Source organism: Nyctereutes procyonoides, unplaced genomic scaffold (assembly GCF_905146905.1).
Source record: "Nyctereutes procyonoides isolate TBG_1078 unplaced genomic scaffold, NYPRO_anot_genome, whole genome shotgun sequence".
Lineage (NCBI taxonomy): Eukaryota > Metazoa > Chordata > Mammalia > Carnivora > Canidae > Nyctereutes > Nyctereutes procyonoides.
This window is the reverse complement of record NW_026575122.1, coordinates 27,016,523-27,028,077: the sequence shown is the minus strand read 5'-3', so window position 1 is coordinate 27,028,077 and position 11,555 is coordinate 27,016,523. Positions and strand designations below refer to the sequence as shown.

Here is an 11,555-nt window from a genome sequence, read left to right as displayed (position 1 = left end):
AATTTAAAGAGAGGAAAGGAGCCCCCCTCCCACCTCAATTCTACTTCCCTTCTCACATAGAACATCTGGTAACAGATGGATCTTCGTCTTTTTTTTAATACTTTTTCTATACATACACTTGTCTGTGTGTGTGTGAAACCTGTTTGGGACTGTGTTATGTTTAATCTTCTACAAGTCCTTTCTCACCCTATGTATCATCTACCCAACTATCCTCTATCTATCTATCTATCTATCTATCTATCTATCTATCATCTATCTACCTACCTACCTACCTACCTACCTACCTAGTGATCACTCTATGCTAGCCCATATGAATCTCCCTTATTCTATTTAGGAAAGGACTGCCCATTATGGAGCCCCATTATACTTTTCTCCCCTTCCTACTTAAGCTCTGTGCTGTGCTTACAGCAGAATTCCAAAGATAATTGTATTAGAAATTAAGGAGACAAACACAACCCATCCCATGTGGAGAAATAAATATCTACTTTGATTAACCTAGTTTTACCTTCAATTGTTTTACGGATGGCTATTGATAGCTTTGTAGAGCTTTATAGCACTCTGCCAAATGTGTCTGAGGTTCTTCCAGTGGCATAGTTTCGTGTAACTGTGTGTGTTTATAATTATACCCATGTCTTCTCATGCATGCTCATGTACATATGCAGATTTATTTATTTCAAGGAAGCAATTCAGATGGCTAGGCTCAGAGTGGAAATCGTTGTGACATGTATCTGACTTTTGTGACAATGGCATCCTAACAGATACAATGTGAGAATGCAGAGCTTTCAGAATATTCCACCATCCTCCAATAATTGCTACATGCTTTTTAGCTGTATTAACAAGAAGTATCTCTAACCTTCTACATACAGGAATCTTTATACCTTACTATGCAGAGATAGCTATTTTTAAAATTTCCAAATTCACTTGCAGCTCTGTTCTCTGCAAGATCTTCCCATCTATTCCAACTGTGTCAAACTCTGACAAAAACAGAAGAAAATAAGAATAGACTCTACATGTCACTCATGTTGGCTGAGAGATGAGCTGAGAAAGCAAGAATTGGATGATGAAGGAATAGATATACCATCGTTGGATAAAGAATTCTTCTCTTTTGAGCTATATATAACATCTGTTGTAAACTGAGCAAGACTATTAAGAGTCATAATTATGTCTTATACTTGTCTAGTGCCATCTAACTTACAAAGTCTTCTTCAAAATTTAAGTCATTTCATTTTTTTTTTGACAGTCTTATCAGTGAATCAGGACAGAGCTTATTGTTTCATCCCTATATCCCACCCCTGCAATTACTTCCTGCTGTTCTTTCCAAACCTGGTGCATCAGATTCAGAGAAGTGGAACTCCCAGCCTTCAGCACCACCCAAAAGTCATTATGTTGGGCAACATGCTTGGTGAAATGTTAGAATGTGGAAATTTCTGTTGTAGTTAACATGCCCCTAGAGAGAAGAGGAATCACTAATACGCTCAGGTCAGATAGCTCAGAATCACTGAGGTACTTCTACTTTTTGGCAGTAGAAACCTATGATAGTATTCAAAATAGGTAGCATAGATTAATGCCTAAAATTTATTCTCACTTATATCATAGAGCCATTTGGATTCCATCCATTTCTCTAGTCAATTAGCCACTGATAATCATAATTACCACCCTTAGGTGTGGTAAGACAATGAAATGCCTCCCAAATTATTAAGAAGTGTTCATTTAAATCTACTCTGTATGTGGTTTCAAGCATTTTACTGCAATTAAAAATTGGTCACCTGTATATATGATATATACATAAGACTAAGTTTTGAGTAATGATAATATTTCTTTAGAAGAAAGCTCTCAGTGCTAAATAAACATGATTATGTTCTATGTGGATTTTCCCCTAGATCTGTTTGATGTCCTTTGATGTCCATGGTCTTGACCTATTTTCTCATTAGTCATAGGTAATTATTTGAGAAAAAATAATGCCAAGCATTTGTATGGTGTTATATGATGGATCATGCTTTGACCGTGATCCATTTATCCAATGTATTACTTAAGCCTCAGAAGGTGTTTTATAAAATAAGCCTCAGGGAGCATAGGTGGTTGGCTCAAAGCCATGTGACTAATAATAAGTGGTAAAGAAGAAGCCCAATTCCATCTGCCCAAGCCAAGAACTTTGTCTATCAGTCTGCAGCCATATCAGAAACCCGTCTGCCAAAATTTGCATCAGGAGGTTTCAGGGGGCCGCAGACCTCTCCACTCATAAGCCCATCTGGTGGAGTTTGTTCTGAGAGCCCGTCAGTGGAGCTAATATCAACCAACAAATCAAAGATTCAGGAAATTTGCTATAATCTTGATTATCAGTGAAAAGGGATAATGTCCCCAGTATTAGATTGCTTTCCATCCATCTGAAGAGGTGCATGGGATACATCATTTTGTAGAGAGATGACTATTTATCCTATGACACAACCAAGACTGATTGGGCAGGACCCTTCGCTAGCTTTTTTCTTTCTTTTTTTCTTTCTTTCTTTTTTCTTTTCTTTCCTTTCCTTTCTTTCCTTTCCTTTCCTTTTTTCTTTTCTTTCTTTCCTTTCCTCTTTTCTTTTTTTTCTTTCTTTTCTCTTTCTTTCTTCTTTCTCTTTCTTTCTTTCTTTCTTTCTTTCTTTCTTTCCTTCTTTCTTTTCTTCTTTCTTTCTACCATATATGAGAATAGTAAGCCTTGACAGGAAGTATAGGTGTGGGCATTCTCCATTTACCTTGGATACAAAACAGATTTTCTGCCTTTGATGAAAATGATAGGCAGTACCCCATTCGAAGGAGAGAGTGTGAAATAAGAGCTCTGGGAAAAAGATCCTGCTCCTCCGCCACCCCCCATTGTAATCAGAAACCTGTTTTTAAACAAGCTGCCCTGGGGGATCCCTGGGTGGCGCAGCGGTTTGGCGCCTGCCTTTGGCCCAGGGCGCGATCCTGGAGACCCGGGATCAAATCCCACATCGGGCTCTCGGTGCATGGAGCCTGCTTCTCCCTCTGCCTATGTCTCTGTCTCTCTCTGTCTCTCTCTCTCTCTGTGACTATCATAAATCAATAAAAATTAAAAAAAAAATAAAAAAATAAACAAGCTGCCCTGATACTAAGAAGTAACATAGCGAAGTCACTGCCTTGAACATGTTTATATGAAAAGCGGCATGAGAAGGTGAAGGACACCTCTGAGGAAGAAGAGCCTTTGCCATTAATAATTATCTGTAAGGAACAAACAGTGCCTGGAAGATAGAGCCGGATTCACAGAAAGAGAAATCCAAGACATTAGGGCAGGCCTCTGCTTTTTCGTGAGATATTGCTGATGCTGAATGCGTATTTCCAACCAGAGTGAAGCTGATAACAAAGCCATCCTGCGCTCATCCGTTCCAGAATATTAAAGAGAAATGTCTCCCGTATTTAGGAAGCCACTTATAATTATTTCTGACATGTCAAATATACTGAGGATAGAAAGGATAGTAGAAGATTCGGGGGGAACATTTTTTAATGTGATGTCAGTCTTCAAAGAATTGAACAAGTGGCCCCAGAAATGATCATTTAAGTATGACATTGCCACTTAATAAACCAGCAGAGAAAATATTGAAAGGGATTCTGTCAACATTCTGGAACTAGTGTAATTTTGAACAATCAAGCATAATGGCAAGATCACCTTGGTGTCAGGCTGTATGACTTGTAATTCTGTGAAATTATAAAACCTGTGAACAAAAGGGAATGAGAAATATGTAACTGTGGAAGGGAGGTAAAGTTTCAGGAAGCTTGAGATTCCAGGTCTGTCCCCTCTGACCTTACTGATATGCACGTTGGTTCATTGTATCAAAACCGCAGAGGTGAAACGATCAAGGTTTCCCAAGAAAAGAATTTCCGGTTTTACCACAGAAAAAGATAAGTTTTGCGTTTGGAATGACTGAGAGGATCTAAAGTGTTGTCTCATTAAAATTTATGATCAGAATTAATTCAGATTCATTTTGTTAAGAACCGAAGCACCTGGGTTGAATTTGTATGGGGACTTAAAAAAAGATAATGAGGAATGACAGCAGGTCTTCAGAGTAGCCAGTTGAGGACCCCTGGTAAATCTGATCTTTTTTTTTTCTTTTTCTTTTATCTTTTTCTTTTGTAAACTTTCCACTTGGCGTTTGAAGATGGTTTGGTGTTGAAGAATCAGTGTTATTTATTGGTACTTGATTTGATATGAAATAAGTAGGATCTTTTTATTTTTTTTGAAATAAGTAGAATCCTTTTTTAAATCACTCATGTTAGGGACGCCTGGGTGGCTCAGTGATTGAGCATCTGCCTTTGGTTCAGGTCATGATCCCAGGGTCCTGGGAGCCTGTCTGTGTCTCTGCCTCTCTCTCTGTGTTTCTCACGAATAGATGGATAGAAATCTTTACAAAAATAAAATAAAATAATAAAATAAAATAAAATCACTCAAGGTAAAGGATTTTAAGACCCTAACATGTAAAAATAAGACTGCCACAGGAAAATAAGAATTTTGCTTGCTGAGGGCAATTCTGTGCCTGGTACCAGGCTCAACTGACTTAATGATGCTTGCAGATAGAAAGCCTGAGCACAGAGTGAATACCTTTCCTACAAAGTTTCTAATGATCCATTTCCTTTGCTATGGAGGGTTCATCATCTCAGGTAAGAAACCAGATTGTGCTGTTTGGCCTCTTGCCGCCCCCTATTCTCCACATCCTCTTGGTGGCAGAATGGCGAGGAGAGCATCTCTTCGTGCCCCTGTCATTTGCATGGATAATTCCCAGTGGAGGGTGTGGCATCTCTTGCAGATACGAGTCATTGTGCATTTCCTGGCCTTTCCATTTACCTTCTAATGACTGAGTTGCTGTCAGGAAGTTTACTTCTTCTCTAACCCCTCGAGCACCTTCTCCTTCCATGACTTCTCATGCTAGAACTGTCCCTCACTTCATGATGCTTTAGACAGGTGAGTATTTCTGGGACATGCCGTGCTCATCTAGAGAACTGGAGGCTAATCATTTGCTTAAAATCTCATTTCAGAACGGAAATCAGTTGGCCTGGGTAGTTTATGAGTCCATGTCTTCTGCATGTTGATGGCAGGAAGCTTTCCCAGGCACAGATGTAGGATTAAAAATTGAGATTTTGTGTGCTTTCTTTCTCCATTCTATTTTCTGTCTACATTCTTTATGTCAGATGAGGCTGCACATTGGACTCTTTATTCAAAAATTCATGTCTTGACCAAGGTGCTACTTTATCCGTCCATACTTGCTTCCCCTCTGGATCGCCAAGGAATATGCCATCCCTGACGTACTGGGAAATGAGGCACTCTCCTCACTCCTAGCCCCCTGGGGACCAGCAAGAAGTCCCCGAGTCCCATCACAGTCCTGTGTACCCTGGGATATCCAGGCAAAAGTGTGAGTTTTATCCAGAATGGCTTCTCCATGATTCTCCTGTTAGGCCTCCAGGCTTCTGTCTGTCTGCTGTCTGTCTGTCTCTCTCTGGTGATGGGGTCCATTTTAGAACCAAGAGGAAGAAAGGTTTCAATCTGTTCCTTTTCCTTTTGTCTAACATTTACCGAATAGCTCAATTGCAAATGCTCACTCAATGAGTCGTTTTCCTCTAGTACTTGCATTATGCTCTCTTTGCAATGGAAATTTCTATTTCACGTTCCTAAGCAGCCATTTCTACATCACCCATGTGGACTTACACATAAGCCCAAGCTTTTAGAATATAGAGAAAGAAAAGGACTAAAGAAAGTCACAGATGAGCTGAATGCATGGACAGTTTGGCTCCTGTTGAATTGCACAATTGTTAAAATCACCTCCCCACTGTCCAGGTCACTTTCACTTCAGTAACTCTGGGCCAAAATCTGGATTGTGATATAAAGAAACAACAACAACAACAACAAAAACAATTAGGCAAGCAATCCTTTCAAGTTACTTAAAACCTTGCCATATAGAAAAATCTGCTCCTGGTGCTTGAGGTTAGGTGTCTGACAACATTGTGAGCTCTGATAACTTTCTAAGTAGTTGTGTCATATTCTGTGATTTGCCTGTGCTCTCGCAAAATAAAGTGGAATGAAATTATTTGTAGGGATCTGTCACAGTGAATTCTTAAAGCTAAATTGTCCCTGGGCTGAAAGGATTTCCTGTGACTACAACCGATTTTCCTAAAATCCCTATTAATGCTTTCACACCCAAATAACAAAAACTTTTGATTGTTAGTGCTTAGTGGCAGCTGAAGGCTAGGCTTAGTTGCAGCGACCAACTAAATGTAATAGCAACAACATGTATTTATTGAGGGCTTGCTACGAGCCATGCACTGAGTCAAACTATTTTACATAGATTAGTTTATTTAATCCTCACGACCCTGAGCAATGGTACTATTTTTATGCCCATTTTATCGATGAGGAAACTAAGGGACACCTGGGTGGCTCAGTGATTGAGCGTCTGCCTTTGGCTCAGGGTGTAATCCCCAGGTCCCGGGATGGAGTCCCGCATCAGGCTCCCTGCAGGGAACCTGCTTCTCCCTCTGTCTGCATCTCTGCCTTTCTCTCTCTCTGTCTTTCATGAATAAATAAATAAAATCTTAAAAAAAAAAAAAAGATGAGGAAACTAAAGCACAGAGAGAAAAAAACAACCTGTCCAGCTTGTAAAAGGTAGTGTCAGGACCTGACTTCAGTAGGTCCAATTCCATGAGGCAACGATTAGGTTCATGCTCTACTCAGAGGCCCTATTTAATTAGCAGTTTCTATCTTTGCATTTTCTTCTTTATTTGCTATTTTCCACTTTCAGTAAGCATCTTCCAGAATATAAGCTTTAAAGGAGTAAACGGTACCCTTGAAATGATGATTAACGAGGAACAGTTTTGCTTCTGAGGACATCCAACTTATTCTGAAAGGAGGAGATGCTGGCTCAATATGGAAGAAAATGCCTCCAAGGAAGAAGCAGAAAAATGAGCCAAGGGGCCAGAACAGTTCACAGAGTAAAGCTTTTAGTTCCAGGCAAATTAATTCCACTTATATAGGAAAGAAAGCACCAATTTAAAAGAATCACCTTTTGACATAAATCCTTGTCCGTAATGACAGCAGTTTGGTTAGCATGGCTGGGCAAGGAGAGAAGCCAAGTAAAAGCATAGGTTGGAGCCTGTCTGGATTCAAATCCTAGCCCTACCACTTCCTACCGTGTGATCCAGGACAACTTCCTTGTTGCCTCTGACTCTGTTTTCTTCTCTGTCAAAGGCAGATAACAGTACTTGCCTTATAGGGTTGTTAGCAGGGAGTCAGTGAGCTCATACGGTGTTGTAGAACAGTGCCAAGCACACAGAAAGCACCACAAGGACCTTTGTTTGCTTTATGTCGTCCTCATGAGGTACTCAACATTGTGTGCCCAAAACATTGACAGCAGTTTTATATCCAGACATTTTGGGGGGTTTCATACAGGACAAGGAGATACTAGATTTGATTTATCTTGGATGGACCTTGCTAAATAAAGTGATTCTTAGCCCAGATTTCTTTTTTTTTTTAAGATTTTATTTATTTATTCATGAGAGACAGAGAGAGAGGCAGAGACACAGGCAGAGGGAGAAGCAGGCTCCATGAAGGGAGCCCGACGCGGGACTCGATCTCAGGTCTCCAGGATCACTCCCTGAGCCGAAGGCAGGTGCCAAACCGCTGAGCCACCCAGGGATCCCAGGTTTATTTTAATTTCAGAATTTGAGTGGTATTTTGCAAAGTCAGTCGACTAACTTGTTGCCGTGACTCAGTCTGAGGGTGGAATTTTGCTCCCAGCAAAAAGGAGCTTTAGCCTATGAACACTTATCAAACAGAAACAGACAGACTGGCCATGCTCTTGAAAATCGGAAAATGGGAGTAGCAAAAAAAATGAGAGATCATCCTTCCTGCAGTCCAAGGAATTAGAGAAACTGAGGTTTGGACTTCGACGTAGCAAATTTATTTGGAGGTGATATTGGTAGAAGTAAAGTATGCTTCATAGATGATGGTGTGGATGGATTCCCACACATTTAAATCCTGTCTCCTGCTTTCTTTGAAGAATTGGAATGAGTGATCTGTGACAGCCTTTAAAGGCTTCCATGGAGGTGAGGGGGGCTTCCTTCCTTCAAGGCAGTTTGGTCCAGCCCTGCTAGTTCACCCATGAGAGAAGCCTGGCAAAATTCCAAAGGTGATTAATGTTGTATCTGTTATTTCACAGGGTGGAGTGTGTTTGGGTGGATGGAGGAAGAAACCTATAATTTCATAGCTACTAATAGAATATTTCTGCTAAACATCTTTTTATTTAAAAAATTGGTGAAAAGACCTCAAAATTCAGGTGATACAAGGGCATTGACCTGTCCCCAGAATAGAATGCACCCATAGTTGTTAATAATATCTTGTTGGCGCAGGTTGGAAGGGTATAAAATATTTCCTGCAAAATATCAATTGCCGTTTTGGCCCATTGTTCTGGGAGGTCTAAATGAAGTTTTTAATTATCTGAAGTCTGAAGGCTTTCCCCCTACAAATGTAAAGTCAGGGGTTAAAGCCTAACCTAGACCATTTAGGAAAAAGTACTGCATTTTAAAATCACGCCACCACGGTCCTGTTTGGGAAGCATACAACCTGGGTCAGACTAAATGTTGAGTCTACTATTTCAATGCCCATATTCATCATGCCTAAGAAGTATAAGTGTTCTTATTTTTTTTCTTTTTCTTTTTCTTTTCTTTTTTTTTTAAGAAAGAAAGAAAGAAAGAAAAGAAAGAAAGAAAGAAAGAAAGAAAGAAAGAAGAAAGGAAAGGAAAGGAAAGGAAAGGAAAGGAAAGGAAAGGAAAGGAAAAGAAAAGAAAGGAAAGGGAGCGAAATTGTGTTCATGGATAGGAAGAGTCAATACATCAGTTCCTTCCGACCGGATCTGTAGTCAGTACGGTTGCATTAGAGTTCCCAAAGGTCCAGGAACGTTAAGCGCAGGCAGACAGAGGATGGAGACCTCTGGTGTCAGAGCGCCCCAAGGAGAACGAGGAAAAGACTGACTGGTAAACTCCTAGGCTCAAGCCTGGCTTGAGAGCCAGCCCCCTAGGGGCTGTACCAAGAGCAAGGCATATCACCTTGAGTGACAGAGGCCTGAGACGAGGGAGGAGCCGGCCCCAGGCCCAAGGACCGCCACACAACGACCACCACACCCTCGGTAAGGTAGAACTTCTCTTTGACAGCGGGTCATTTCCCCCGAGGGGGTGCACCGTCCCTGGAAGTACTGCAATACCAGGGCGATGCGCGGAGTGGAGGGAGCAAGCTCCTATTCCATCTCCCTGCTCCAAAAATCCATTTAATATATTGTCCTCGGATAGAGGACATATCAGATATTAAACTGATAAGAACAGATACTACACTTGATCTTAGCCAAAAGGCCGAGAAGCAGATCTTATTTTTTAATAGGTTCTTTGAATTATATTCTAAATGACTGCCATGTAAATAAATTAGAACAACAATCATGCCATACTTTTTTTGTCATCCTGGGTCATTTTCATCAAATGCTTAGTAATTTCATTGCACGTGTGTAATTAGATGAAGAAGCTCCACCCGAGCATCCATGGGTCAGCTATGTAGACTCTAGCTGCCAAAGGCGCTTCTCCTTCTGAACAGAGCGCTTTGCTCAGCCAGTGTAGACATGGCCTGATAAACAATGGAACTTCTCCCTTGAGCTGGAGTTTGGATTGATATAATTCTTTAACTCAGAAATGTGCACAGGTTTGATGAGTGTTTAAATGACTGCATTTTAGTAAAACAGGAGCTTAAATTGACAGTAATGTGAGAAATAGAATAATTTATAATGAACTTGAAAGGCAGTAGCACTCACTGTTGCTCAAGCTAATCAAGGGACTATCAAATCAAGGTTTTAATATGAGCTTAAATATATGTGGCAGGAAGGTAGTTCTTGCGGGCTTCTGTCTGTCAGTTCCAAGCACTAAACCTGTCAGAGTGCAACATGGTCATGTCACTTTTAACCAAGATGTCACATATATTGTGAGAAACAACCTGCTTTGTGTTTTCTCCTCTAGGATTTTGCTGGGAAAAGCAAATGTAAAAGGAATTTTTTTTTAACACTGCATTTTTATTTTGCAGATTCTCAGGCTGATGGAGTGAGTGACAGAGTGGGTTGCCAACTCGAGTGACTCCACTCAGCATACACAGTGGCTACGGGGGATAGATTCAGACATGCCCAAAGAAGTCTGCCCAGGGGGAGACTCATACCTTTGAGGTTTAAATCAGGTGTGTGAAGAATGCTGGAAACATGACTTTCTGGAGTTTGATCTGGGTTGGTTTGGTTTTTTTGTTTTTGTTTTTCAAGGAAAGTGGGAAGCTTGGTGGCTCTTGCCTGTTCTTCCAACTCTTTCAGAGCCATAAAATACTTCCAAAGTGTAATGTACTCTCTCTCCTAGGGTTTGATCTACTCTATTCTACCGCTTGAAAGGGTCATCCTATATTTTTATCAAAACTTTAGGTGTTTAAAGACATGATTTGGTTTTTCATATGCAAAAAGGGTTTTGATTTTGGAGACATTTTTAAATTGGGGGTTGAGGTTTACTGATCTGTCTCTTACCATGTGTCTATTTCCTTAGAAAAAATAAGTACAATTTGTCATACACAAGTTAGCTACCACATACCTGAAGAAATTATGTGCAGATTATCTTTAAAAGTAGGTGTTCACGTTATCTTTAAAAAGTTGTTAAATAGCTCCAAAATATCAAGCAAATGTAATGTTTCTTTTGAAAATACAACCCACGTTTCCTTGCAGGATGAAGTTATGCTTAATAGCCTCTGTTTAATTCATTCAGAAACTACACGATTCTTGTTGCTATATTTTGTTAAAAAGGAAGGAGAGGCTGTTTCTACAGGTGTTACAGAAAAATCAATACTGAGCCACGGATTATTGGATCCCATAGAACCATGGAGACTTGGCAGTGAAATTCTTCCAAAGGTGAGTAGAGGCATTGATTTTCCTTCTCATGCCTGAAGAAATATGACACGAGGAACGGAGGCTAAATTTAGATTGGAAGCAAATCTCATCTGAAACTATGCCTTTAAAAAAGTTAGTGACAATTTAAAAACAAAATTAAATGAGCAAATTGAATGAGAATTTGAGTATACAAGATTTTTCTCATGTATTTTTTCTTAGGTTCACTTTTTTTTTCTTCATTCCTTTGAATGCTTTTGAAAAAAATTTGACTGTTTGACCAACATTTTGTCTGTAATTAAGATCCAGTGATTTCCTTGTACAATATAAAATAGCCTCAGTCTTTTTTTTTAATACTTTATTTATTCATGAGACACACACACACAGAGAGAGAGAGAGAGAGAGAGAGAGAGGCAGAGACAGGCAGAGAGAGAAGCAGGCTCCATGCAGGGAACCCGATGTGGGACTTGATCCCAGGACTCCAGGATCATACCCTGGGCCAAAGGCAGGGACTAAACCCCTGAGCCACCCAGGGAACAGGAATAGCCTCAGTCTTAAACCTATAACCAGGAGTGCAGTAATCCTTCAGCTCCTAAGAAAAAGCATATTATTTCACAGTTTTACTTA

At 40.1% G+C, this 11,555-nt stretch overlaps 1 non-coding gene across 1 annotated transcript; it reads right to left on the bottom strand.

The window, feature by feature from the left end:
• Positions 1-9,202: 9,202 nt before the first annotated feature.
• On the bottom strand, positions 9,203-9,393 carry LOC129517065 (U2 spliceosomal RNA). The gene has a single exon (XR_008665947.1). It is a non-coding gene; the product is annotated as a U2 spliceosomal RNA (small nuclear RNA).
• Between the last annotated feature and the right edge of the window lie 2,162 nt (positions 9,394-11,555).